General features: G+C 37.4%; 1 protein-coding gene across 1 annotated transcript in view; it reads left to right on the top strand.

Moving 5' to 3' along the window:
- Nucleotides 1-892: 892 nt before the first annotated feature.
- Nucleotides 893-13,783, top strand: part of LOC126758931 (disks large 1 tumor suppressor protein) — a 154,617-nt gene continuing 141,726 nt past the window's right edge. Inside the window, exon 1 of the mRNA XM_050473404.1 lies at nucleotides 893-1,022. The gene's annotated coding sequence lies outside the window, so the exon portion shown is untranslated. The remainder of the gene's footprint in view (nucleotides 1,023-13,783) is intronic.

Below are 13,783 nucleotides of genomic sequence, written 5' to 3'. Positions count from 1 at the left end.
CTTGGGTTCTTTTACCTATATTTAATGGTTTATTATATGAATAATGGTGTAAAATGTATATCACTGCAACGCGTGGCTGGATCCCCTAGTTTATTATACTTATGTGCAAAGCTTTTCTATAATATTTACCGCGTACAAATGAAGAGTGTACCCAGTTTTTGAGCAGTTAAATTACAATTATTTGATGTTTTCCGGTCTCACATTTTGTAAAATTATTTGAAAAAATTTTGCATTTTTATTAAGTAAGCAAAACTACATTTGTGTTGTTTACATAAATATTTAAATTAATTGTTGTCAGCTGTTGAATTAGTTGTATTGCTATATACATAATATTATTATAAATAGCAAGCACACAGGTAGCACATAAATAGTCAATAAATATAGAAATAATAAAATAATACAAATCACTTTTCTTTATAACTATTTGTTATTTTTAATACAATAATATTAGCAAGCCACAGAAGCTGATATGTTAGTAAACAATAAACCGCTCTATTGAGTGATGTGACAGCTGATGTTGGTAATGCAGTGCGTTTTACGTGTGCAGTATAGTTACAAATAACGCTACGGCAAGAGTTTGAGGAATACGTTATTGGTTTTTTTGATTTATAAGAAATTGTAAATTAAAAAATATTTAATGGTGATTTATACTGGCAACCTTGAATGCAACAAACTAATAGCTTTTATTTTATTACTTCTACTTCTTTGTAGCTTTTCCAATTCGTTCTTCTCATTTCCGCTTTATGCTGCTTTGTCAACGGAAGATGCAAAATTCGCCCCACGAGCTGCGTACCAAACCGTGACAGCGGGTAAATTTATGAGCGTTGGCAACACGGACGCATGTCGCTCGCTCGTTCGCCACTTCACTGTGTACATATTCAAAAAGTTTACCTTCATTCGAAGAGAAAATTCATAATCGACAGGATATCGCTCGAGTGAAGAGTGACAGGAAAATCTAATTGGAAAAAATTATATTGGAATTGATTATTAATAAATTGAAAATGCGATAGTGTGACGATAAGGTAATGAAAACTACTATAAAACGGTGAATTTGTTTAGTGTAAATAATTGTTTTGCGAAAGCAGGCAACCAATGCCAGAAATCGTGTAAAATCGTGTGCGGAAAAATGCTAAAAAAGTGCGTGAACAACGTGAAAATGCAAAGTAGAGAAGAAAAGAATATATGATTTCGAAGTGCTGCAAGTGTTTGTGTGTGTATGTATGTGAATGTAGCGTTCACCTTGACGTAGGAAGAACCCAAAGGGCAGCGGACAGAGCGTGAAATGCTCGTATGTGCATGCATAGTAAATATATGTGGATATGTATCTAGGTACATACATAAATATGTGTGCTAAAAATTATATGTACACACATATGTATATAGATACGTTACACATTTTACCCTTACGCGCATTGCCAGCGAGGTTGCTTCGTCGGCTGAGTGGGTTGTCAGTTAGACGGGCCGACGGGTGGGTTGCGAGCAGTGGCAGCAAAGCATGAAAAAGTGTTTATAAAATATTTTGCGGGGGTTGCGCGGTATCTACTGGTTGGATATGCATTTGCAGGCGCGTGCTGGTGCCTGCGAGGATGTGATACGCGCTAAAAAGATGCACATACGTTGATTATAAGACAGTGTGGCGGCGTAAGGTTGACACAAACGGCAACAGCAACAGCGATGGCGACGCCAACGTGAACGTGTGCGTTGACGTAGTACTTTTTTAGGGGTACAATGACAACGTCGACAATGCCAACGACGTTGTCTGTGACTCTGACAGTGACGGCACTCGTTGAAGCAGTGATGAGAGATAACCGATTAAAGTTGCGATATCTCTGCAAAAAAAGCAATAATAATATGTATGAATAAGAGAAAAAATCAGGCAAGTGACAGCATTAAAAAAACAAACAAGGGAAATGGAAAATTGTTAAGTGTAGCAGAAAGCGTAAAAAGCAAATCGATTGCGCAAAAATGCTGACAACATGAAAATGTTGTTTTCAGCTGAGTGACAGTTCGTTTAAGTGATTGTGAAAATGCAGTGAAAATTAAAAGAAATAATATAAATGATAAATGCATACAAGCAACAGACTTTGCGAAGATATGGGGCAATTGTTACAATTAACAACTATACGTGCATATGTTTTTATATAAATACATACATACATATGTATGTTATATGAGTATTCGTTCGGAAAAATCTTCTGCAGTCTGTTAAAGTGATTTTGATTTTGTGTATCAAAAGTTTGACAAGTTGCTACATCTTGTAGAATTTATATAGCATATTATAATATTATGTTTTGGTAGGTCTAGATATGTAAAGCTACAGAATTATTCAGTATGCTTCACAATTTTTCGGTAATAACAATTCTACCATGGTGATAGCCAGACATGAGTGGTTATGGAAAAAAGTTAACTTGAAGGGCTGCACCGAAGCTACATAAATATAATACGTTTAACAGGTGCATTTCTTATAACATAAAAGGGTATTAAAAATATCTTTATTCTGATTATGATTGAGCAGTTTGTAAGCAATCTTTATGCGTTTTGTTGAATGAAAATGTAGACAAAATCTTGTGAAGATACCTTGTCAAATAAAAAAAAGTTTTGTATACGCAAACTTGATTGTGATCGATCAGTTTGTATGGCAGCTATAACGGTACCATCTGAATAATTTGCTCGGGGAATGAAGCGCGGTATTGAGAAGTAATTTTTATATTTATGAAAATATCTTCGTAAAGAAGCTCTAGTAAATTTAAAGCAGTAAAAGCTTATCAAACAAAGTTTCTAATTAGAAGCGGCTATTTGCTGAGGTAAATTTTAGTTGGCAAATATTATTAAAGCCTTCTACTTATTTATTCTAAAGACTTAAAATTGCCAACATTTATACATACATACATACATAGATATTTACACATTTAGTTTAACGTGCGCCCTTCATGCAAAGCGTGACTGCAAATAAAAATTATTTATTGTAATTAATCTACAATATTAATGAGAAAAACCATACACACACATACATACAACCAATTAAAATTTTTTACATGAAAACCCTGTAAATGGTATTAAAATTGCATCTAAAACCGCAAAAAGTGCTTACAATACTTTTAGAAGAAATGTCTGTGCGAACACTATAACAACAACGCCACGCGCAAAAGATTTAGAGGCTCAAATAAAACCGCTTTTATTTTAAGTGAAAATACAAGTGTATAGAAATTTACATATGCACATATATATATACATATATGGTATTATATATTATATGGTACGTACATGCAAGCATAGATTTGTATATATGTATGTTTTATTTAAGGAGTCTGTTCCATCTATACACATGTTTCTATAAATAAAAGTAAAAGCCACCGAAAACTCTTGGATACACACAGACCCACCTGCCAACATTCGAATACACTCGTAATCATATGTATGTTTGTATGTATGTTAATATACTATGAGTAAAAGCACCGACTGCCTCTTCACATGCGTCCTCGCCACTGCACTTTGGCTGCGGCACTGGCAGTGGCACTGGGTACCCACTTACATGTGTTGTTTGTATAGACCCTGTAGGATATAGTATATTGCTTCACAACAGTTTCTCAGACAACAGCAACAAAAAACTTTCTTATACAGGAGTAGAAATTTTTAACACCCAGAAGGAAGTGTCAGAGGTCTTACAAAATATAAAAAGAATTTTATAAATGATCAGCGTAACGATCTGAGTACTTTTAGCTATGCCCGCCTGTCTGTCTTTATATATACGAACGAATTAGTTCCTGAGTTCTTTAGATTTCGCTGGGAAATTTTTCATATTTTTTCCTTAAGAAGATGTTATTTGTCGGAAATGGATTTATGGGACTATTGCATATGTATTAGGGTGCTTAAAAAAAAATTTGAATTTTTTTCAACTCTTACCCCCTCAAATGTTAGTGATTGACAAACAAAAAATCCTCTCTCAAACCAGGCGCTTAACTCTAAGGGGTCGCTATTTTTTTTTAGGTTCCCATACATTTTACATAGGAATTTTCGTTTTTTCATTCAAACTAAAATTTCACCAACTAATTTTCGTTTCTCAAAAATAACCATCACATATTCAGAAAGTTCACTTTTGAAACTTTAAAAATTTCTGCGAAGAAGGGGGTAAGAGTTGAAAAAAATTCCAAACTTTTTTTTTGAAACACCCTAATATGTATAGTAACTGCCATACAAACTGAACGATCGGAGTAATGTACTTGCATGAAAAGCTTTTCATTTGACGAGATAAACTCACGAAATTTGGCTTGATTTTCAGATCGGGCCACTATGCCATTGTCTTGCTATGCAAACTGAATGATCAAAATCAAGAAAAAAATCTATTTTTATACTATAAAAAATGCACCATGAGAGTATATTTGCATTTCGTTTGCTCTTTTTTTATTTATCAGATAAGAAAGAATTTTCTCTTTTTCGACCCAAAGCATCATAGAGAATTTATTTCATTATCTGATCGTATGTGAACACGAGGAGATCCATTAGAAATGTAAAATTCTGATAAACCAGATATGTTTTCCGGACATGTGACTAGTTAAACATTAAAAATGAACTCAGGCGCCCACTTAGTCAAAAATTTCCCTACAGGGCAGTTATGAAAACCTCTACAAACACACGCATTCATGCATATATGCATCGTTTGGATCCCCAAGCTCGCTGTACTCAAGCTCATACCTCTTACGCTGACGCTGACACTGATGCTGTTGTGGATATGTGTATACCAGCATTGAATACCCGAAGGGGCGAACAGCTGCTAGGAGGGTTTAGGGTGGCATGAATTTTCATTAATTTTCCTTCTTTTTCAAAGCAGAAACGTTTTTGCCACTTTATTCTCTGCTTTATTTACATACTTATTGGTCGTTTACTAATGTATTTGTTCGCCTGTTACTGTCACGGTTAACAGTGAACAGTAACAATCCCACACGGCCAACAGCCAACATAAAGATATCAAAAACATAAATTGTATTCGTATTCGCATATGACAAAAGCAGACGGCAGCGCATTGAAATGGTTGATGGCTCTCCTCGCTGAGGGATCCAATAAAGAACTTACAACAAAACACAAAAACAACAACAAGTATGTGTAACCAAGCCATATCCGTTCTCCTTCGACACGACCGCCTTGGTTGCTCACACCAACATTCTTACCAATATGTGTGTATGTAGGCGTTCGCCCGTGTGTGTGTGTGTGCGTGTTGCTACTTGCGACTTGTTGGCCACATTTTAGTGTCTTCAATTATTTGTGTTTGAATTTTTCGGCACAGCCCAAACTAAATAGAATTCTAGACCGCCCATTTGTGTTGGCTTTTCAAATTGTGGCCGCCTTGTCTTGTTTATTACCGTTTTAATGAGTTTGTGTCGCATTTGAATGCCAAGTGCGTCGCACAGGTGAGGGAAGTGGGGTGATGGGGCCTGCAAAGGGCTGCAATGCTCTGTGTGTATATTCTAGTTTGTGGTAAGGCTGCTGTCAAGGTCAGCAGAGCGTTTTGATGGCAAATTTATGTAAATTTAAAGTCACGCTGTAAAGACATTTAAGTAAGGTTATGGATATACTAACAACATGGTAGTTTTTTACAATTTTTTACGTTCAATATCTCAAAAGTTTGCTTTACGACCCACGGCTAGTGGTCAGATTTTTAGATTTGGATAGTAAAGAAGAATAATTTATTTATTTTAGGATTTTTACACGTCTCCATTAATAATATCGGTGGATAGTTTCGGTACACCTTCCACCGTTCGTCTATTTTGCAGAACCAAAACTATTACGGAATAGTGTTAAAAAATTCCTTGCTACTTTTTAGTACTAAACCCTTTGTTGAAGGGGTCCCATTTAAGTTAGTTAACCACCGTCAACATCGCCGTGAATATTTTTTTTATGTGTGAACATTCAGTTCAATCTGCTTTAGTGTTATCTCAAACACATTCTCTGAATTCCAAGTCTTCAAGTCATATACTTTCTTATCAAATAATGAATTATTTTTTTTTTGCTTTCATCATATTCACTAGCGATCATATTCACTAAGTGGACAAATGACTACAGACTTGTCCTTAACATTGCAGTCGATGGCGCTAAAATTCCGAATGTCAATAACCCAAAGATTTTAGGTGTGACCTTCGAAAGCCTGTGCTCCTTCACTCCTCACACGACCAAAGTATGGATCCGCAACAAAATCCTCAAGTCGCTGGCCGGCAGCACATGGAGAAAAGAAAAATAAACGTTGTTGGCAACATACAAGGCAATCGGACGGTCGGTTCTTAACTTCACCGCACCAATATGGTCACCTGGATGTAGAGAAACGCAGACGAGGATGCTACAGAAATGTCAGAACACTGCACACTGGACTACAACAGGATGCCTTTTGATGTCTCCCATCGAACACCTGCACAGTGAGGCCCGTATGCTCCCAGTTAAGGCCCATACTGAACTCCTCTCCAACCAGTTTTTGCTGGGGTGCTTTCGTAGAAATCATTTCTGCAGTCATCTGCTTGGATCGGAACCGTCTCCTAGGAACATCAAGAGGTCCTCCTCAAACAATACGCCGACCAGACTTCAGACGCAATTAACTTCAGACATGCACTGACTGCCATTCACAGTGGAGCCATTAACAACTTCACCGACTCCTTCTCAGTGAATGGCGTATTGTAGTCAAACCACCACCCATTGCAGACGAAGAGCTGAAGTTGCCGCGAGAACAGAGAGTAACCCTTGTGCAGCTTCGTTCTGGATACTGTAGCAGGCTGAATTCCTACTTATCCAGAATCGACCCTGACATATCAAACATATGTAGTACAGTGTGCAACGAGTCCCACTAACCACTTCTTTGCATGCCATATTAACCATAGACATCATCACACACCTTTCTCTATGGTCCGACCCCGTCAAAACAGCACGTTTCCTGGGCCTGCCTTTAGATGACCTCGATGACAACTTAACTAATCCTTACCTTCCTTATGGGGATTAGGTACCCGTTACAACAACAGCAACAACAACTGATTGATCGTCTGTTTCCGGGGAATAATACGTTTCATAACTTCCTGGTAGTCGCGACGCTCAGTATCGACCCAGTTTCGAAAGTCCAAAGTTTGTCAATGCGGTTTTTTGTAAGTTGTTTGGAAATAATCCTGTTTCATGAATGGTTTAACAATCGTAGACAATTATTTCTCAACGTTTATAATTTGACCGGGGAGATGTCTTTAAGCCTTAATTATATTTTTTTTGTTTTAGAGAGTTTTCGGATTGATTCTGTATGGTTGCTAGAACTTCTTTAAACTTTACAAGTAAAGTCGGCTACAGTTTGAGATTTGAAAATGAAAAGAGCTGCTGCTGGAGTTATTTTAATGTTTGCACCTCGAAAAGACTGTTTTTTTATAATTCATAGCGCATACATATCTCAAATTTGTATGTTTTAAACAATTGCGAATGGCGACAGCTTTCAGTACCGTTGTCCGTTATTGTCGCACAGAAAACAGATATTTAGTAACCCCATTGTGAGGACGAAGACACAAAAAGCGACCGAAAACCCACACACCGAATGCATACATTTAAAGAAAGAGCACACAGAAAAAGGTACAGAAAACAAAAACAACAAAAAGCAATGCGTTTAATAATTCAAATAATGAGTGGCAAGTTTGCACAAACGGCATAAGCCGGCAAGCAATATTTTTTCGAACCATCACCCTTTCCGCTCCAAAAATGGCTCGACAATGCAAAATAGGAAAGCAGCATGGAGCGCTGAGGCGAAAAAGAAAAATATTATGTGCGCCTCGTGCTGCCGCTTGCCACCATCAGCACGTTGGCCACACGCCCCACCACGCGCTCCCTCGCCACATATTGGCCACGCTCAGCCATATTGCCGCCACTTGCCGAGCGATTTTATTACCACACTGGCGGCAGTTCCTTAATAAGAAGCAAATTTGTTGGACTGCCGCTAAGGCAGGAGAAAGGAAGTGACAAGCGCAAATGGCTGGGTTTTGGTGTGGTTCGGATGGCTTAGTCCGAACGCCGTCGGTAGTGTTAGAATAATGAAATGCCAACAGCGACAAGGCAATGAACCCCATCGCAGGGAGTGTGTGTGTTTGCTTTGGCGCATAAAAAGTAATCAACAAATACTACAACGCTGTTTGCTACGCGCCCATACACATACGCATGCCAGCTCATACTTACACACACACACGCAAACAGTTAAATACATTGACATATATCCTGTTCCATTTTATAAAATTAAGTGCACGATTGTGACCCGAAGTAAGACGGATTGAGTGGGATTGATGGCAGAAGAATGTGGGTGACATATTAATAATAGCGGGCCTGGGCCTTGGCGGACATTTGGCCAGGTTTGCCACGACAATTTGTTTTTAGACACTTTATATTCAAAACAACATTTACTTCGATTACACCGAAGCTATAATATCCTCACAAATAAAAAGTTTTCCATATAAAAACTTGACATTGATCATGCCGTTTGTAGGGTAGCTATATACTACAGTCGTCCGATATCGGCAGTTCCGACAAATTTATTATTTCTTGTAGAGAAAAGGAGGTGTACAAATTCTAGGCCGATATTTCACGAATTGCGGGGCGAAGCTTTTCTTCTGTTTTCTTGGCCGGATAAAAATCCGGATCCGCTCCGGTTACGTAGACTATTGTCGTAGGAACGGGTTTTCTTAAGTCTCCCTCATTGGTTTCAGAACTCTATGAAAAACTTTATTTCTATAAATCGATATTCAAAACTAAAATATCGATGCCAAACACAAACGTTTTTAATAGCAATGCACCCTATAACTTCGGGGCCGAACGCACAATCCACCACGTACGGGTTACACACTCGACTCACTAAGCCACTATGATTTAGCGTAGCTCAGCTGAAGCTTTATTGTGGCCCTTTGATTGCTATTGTTGCTTTCGTTCCTAATTTGTCTGCATATTGGCGTTGGGGCCATTAGTTCCATCCGCATTTCTAACACCGCTGTAGGCACGCTGTGCTTCTATTGTCGCCTCTGTTTACACTCCGCTTTCAGCTTTCCGCCGGCTTTTGCTAATAGTTTGTCATTTTCATTATTTCTATTGGCTTTTCATTTGACATTTTTGTTCTTAGTATCCTCGTGCGGCTGTGGTTGTAGTTAAATTACGAAGACTAATGGCGGGTTGTTGTAAAAGGCTCGTCGGCAGGGTTAACGACCGGCTCGGTCTGATCGACCGTACGGCGTCTGGTGCTGTCAATTATTATAACGGTATTTATAAACTATAATAGAATTCTATCGAAAATGTTATTAACTTTTTGAGGTTATGTTTGAAATTTCTTGAGTAAATGTGTGGTAAATTAACCTCACTGCCATTTCATATATTTTTATTAGCAAAGGTTCGTTCTGGTAATTTTAATTCATGATCATACTTTCAATCAGTTTTGAAAGTTTTAATAACCCAAGTAATTCGCAAACATTCGACTGTTTACGAGTAATTCACCAAAAGCAAGTTCTGTTAATGGAATGTTGTAAAAGCCGAACGCCTGCCGTTCTTCCTTTTCATTGTTTGACGCCAATTGGAGATTCCAAGTGTAGACAGGTCCTTCTTCACCTGGTCTTTTCAACAGAGTAGAGGTCTTCCTCTTCCTCTGCTTCACCTGGCGGTAATTGCGTCAAATACTTTCAGAGCTAGAGTCCATTCGGAATACATGACCTTGCCAGCGTAACCGCTGTCTCTTCGTCGTTCCATAGAATGCGATATTCGCCGTGGACCATAAATATTCAACAGAACCTTTCTCTCGAAAACTCGTAACGTGGACTCATCAAATGTTGTCATCGTCCACGCCTCTTCACCATATAGCATGTTCGGGATGATGAGTGACTTGCAGTATTGGATCTTTGTACGTCGAGAGAGGACTTAACTTCTTATTTGCCTACTCAGTCCGATGTAGCACCTGTTGGCAAGAGTTATTCTGCGTTGGATTTCGAGACCGACGTACATATGTATGCGCATTATCTTCCAAAATTCCGTTAGCCACATTATTTAGGCACTTTCGGCCAAATGTGAGTTAGACCTCTTTCTTGTTGGCATCAAAAAGTTCTTTTTCTCCGAAACCTGCTTAAAAATATTTCTTCGAGTAATCATCTATCTATGAATAAAATTGGGTTGAGGCTTGAAAAAGTTATGCCTAGTTGTCAAAGACCGGAGGACCATCCTTCCTTTTGAAATATTTCTCTTTATTTTCCTTAATTTCTTTCTTCGAAATTTGAGGACAACTGTTTCTGAGTAGTAGTTGTGCCGTTATCGGAAATAAGGCCCTCTACCTAGTATACTCGCAGGATTTTATCTTAACCTAACCTAACTTTCAACTAAAGTAAGCTTTTGTGTAATCAAAAAATCTAGTAAAATTTGTGAAAACAAAAGAGCTCCTGTTACATCATCCGACAAATCAAACTTTTTATTATGTTCTCACTACTAACCTACCCAAACAGCTTCAAACTTTTGCGAATTCCCGCTTTCCGCCATTCACATTTGCCCTTTGCCGGGCTTGCGGTCATTTCAATGCGAGCAGTATACGCACGCTCTCGAGCTCAGCTACAGCACATGTGTGTGTAACGCTGCCTGTCTAACTGGGTCTGACACATTTCGCTCGTTGCAGCATCCCTAAAGCTTCGTTGTTCGTTCGTTACGACCATTCGCGTAAATTTAATCGATACGGAAAGTTTTTTTTTCGTTTTTTTTTTGTGTTTGTGTGCGTTTGTGTGTGCATGTGCGTGTGTTAGGAAACTTTTATTAGCTTTGTGTGCCTCTAAAATTGCCGACAGTGCGGATACGTATCATTTAATTGTATATCGCAGCGATTTGTATCTTATCTGAACTGAGGATTAGCGTAAAGAGCTGTGCATAGAAATATAAGAAAAGAGACCGTGGTTGTCTAAAATAAAGGAAAGTGCGAAAATAATGTGTAATTTCTGAAAACATTGTGAAAATTTAATAAGTCAGTGACGTTTCAATTGGAGGTTTCATATAGCCTCATAAAGTTATAAGTTATAACAAACCGAAAACATAGTGCTCAGAATTGTTGTTGCGTATACTGAATATTGTTTGTAATCCAACAACTTTTTTTTTAAGAAGTGAACAAATTTATGATTTTTTCATTAAAGTTTTTTGGTTAAGGAAAGCTTAAAATCTCACCTTTTCAACACTATATGGTATGACATAATGTGATTGGTAGCACTGGAGATATACAACTGTAACGACATGTATTGACAAAAGACGAAAAGACTTTTTCGACTACTCAATAGTTTTATCAGTTGAAGAGGTCGAAGGTTTCGACCATGCCGTGGTCGGGTATGAGGCCGATGTAAAACCTCTGCCGTACTTTGGGTCCGGCGCCCGGCCGCAATGCGACTCCACATTGGGCTGAATTTTTCAACCCTGCCTGCCTTTAGGTTTAAACCACACCACCACGAATCTCCACAAAGGGCCAAACTCAATGAGCTGATTGGAGTAAATTCCAAGGGCTAACTGCTCCCCGTAGTACCTGGTTAAAGTCTCTGGTAAGACCTTGTAGCTTTTGCTACTACCAGTTGAGCCTCTAGAACTCAATGACTGATGAGATTTGTCTCGTGAAACAAATGCCTTATACCGGGAATAAATATAAAGCTTATAATAATCATTTCAAGATGAGTATTATAGCACTATTTCTGACATAGACTATGCTGACATTTCAAGGCAAGCCCAGGAAGAAAGACATGCATATGGATTTTAGTCGCCTCTTACGACAGGCATGCCTTACCACGGGTAAATTCTAACCCCTACCGGCAGGGGGAGTAATTAAGGACAGTCCTACCAACTTAACAAAATATATATTTTTTTGAAATATCATTTTCACGAGGAATTTAGAGTACAATTTCAGGGTACTCTTTTGTCGCATTGTTGAAACTGTTGTCGCATTTAGTATTTTCACTTGTGATAATTCTTTAGTGATATCTCCCATAATTTGTGCAACCCATGACAATGAAATTAAATTGGATATAAAAAAATAGGGTTTGCTGACGGCTGTAATAATTTGAGTCTTCACATTAAAAAGTAAAATCTTACTCGACATCAATCTGTAGCCGGCTAAGCTCCTATTTACTGAGTTATTCTTACAAGCGAGTATACGAAACCTTCATTAAAGTGGTATGACCAAGAAGATACCAAGTTTCTGTATTTGAGACCAGTTTATTATTTTTCTCTTTTTACTTTTTTGTCACAATATAATGGTCTCCACCGCTTTCCATTCACACACGCACTCGTTTGTCGAAATTTTCCATAACTATTTTGTATAAATGGGGCGAAATTTCATTGATGCAACCAATTTCGGCAAAAAGAACTGGGTTATCAAGTCGCGATATCGAGCACTAGCAACAGTCACTGTTTGACTAGCCTCATTTTGAAAAAAATCCACACTAATCAGTGACACGTTGTGAATGTATTTGCAATCACATGTGGGTTCTTAGAATACCAAACCCATCAAAGTGTAAATTTGCTTCATCGCTTAGGATGATTTTGTTCGAAAAAAAAAATAAATAAAAAATCAGCATCCATTTATTGATGCTCATCAATCTATTTAACAATCGTATTCTATCATGTAATGATCCATTTTTACCAAGCCTAAAGTGTCAACTGTCGATTTGTTTTTTTATTTTTTTGGTTGTCAACACTTTACTACATAAATGGTGGCAAATTAAGTCTTTACAAATATTTTTTTTTTAAACTAATACTTAAAATCAACTAGAATTATTTATAGAGAACCAATCTAAACGTTTTTGATGCGGAGGGAAGAATTCTTTCAGCAAACAAAAAACAACCGCTGGGTTGCACCACCAGCACTGCCTGTCATTTAGAACAAATTTAATTTTTTCGATTAGCTACTCTACAACGCTTAGCGAATAAAAGACCGCTATTAGGAGGGCTGAGTATGAAAAAGTGATTCTCGGATAACTTTGTTGGATTCCTATTCTATAATTAACAACTGTAAGATTTATTAATTTCTCAAACATGTTGAGGTTATGTGTTTTACCGGCAACGATTTTGCTTAAATTTTGACAAATGGTAGTTGAGAGGAGCAGGGTTGCTTTAAAGAGTTACATGGGTTTCCTCGGGTAAAAAACAGTATTTTTACAAAAATTTTTTTTTTCAAATATAAACGAAATATTTTATTAGAATTTTATATAGTTACAAATATATACTATTAACAAAAAAATTATATTAAAATTTTGGAAAAACGCCAATTCCGGCGACCCCTCGGAAAATAGATGCGCCCGCGTTGGCAGTATAAATTCTTACAGAATCATCTGAAGTGAAAAAATATACGTGTTTTAGTTAAACCTTAACTTAGAACTTGGACAAAGAGAAAATAACTAAAATTAGATGTTTGACAGACATTTTTACAAAAAAAAAATAAATAAAATTTCCGCGAAAATTTCGCGACACTTTTTTTTCAAATAGTTGTAATCGAAAAAAAAATCCTTCGCTCAAGTGTAAAATTTCATGAAGATCGGTTTGTAGTTCTTGAGAAATCTTGCCAACCGACTTTAAAAACACAGTTTCGAGTAAAACGCTTTTAAAGCGCCACACTTAGCGTAGCTAGCCGTGAGCGCACATGTTCTTAAGGCTGTATCTCCGAAACTATTACTCGAATCAACTTGAAAATTTAGGACAATATTCTACAGGTGTTGTAGAATTTAATAAGACAATAAAAAAATCGATTTTTTGAGAGCCGTAAACCCTCGTAACCCCTTAAAATTAGTATCTA

The sequence above is a fragment of the Bactrocera neohumeralis genome, chromosome 5, assembly GCF_024586455.1.
Source record: "Bactrocera neohumeralis isolate Rockhampton chromosome 5, APGP_CSIRO_Bneo_wtdbg2-racon-allhic-juicebox.fasta_v2, whole genome shotgun sequence".
NCBI classification, from domain to species: Eukaryota; Metazoa; Arthropoda; class Insecta; order Diptera; family Tephritidae; genus Bactrocera; species Bactrocera neohumeralis.
Note: the sequence above shows the minus strand (reverse complement) of the source record. Positions and strands in the feature narration are given on the sequence as shown.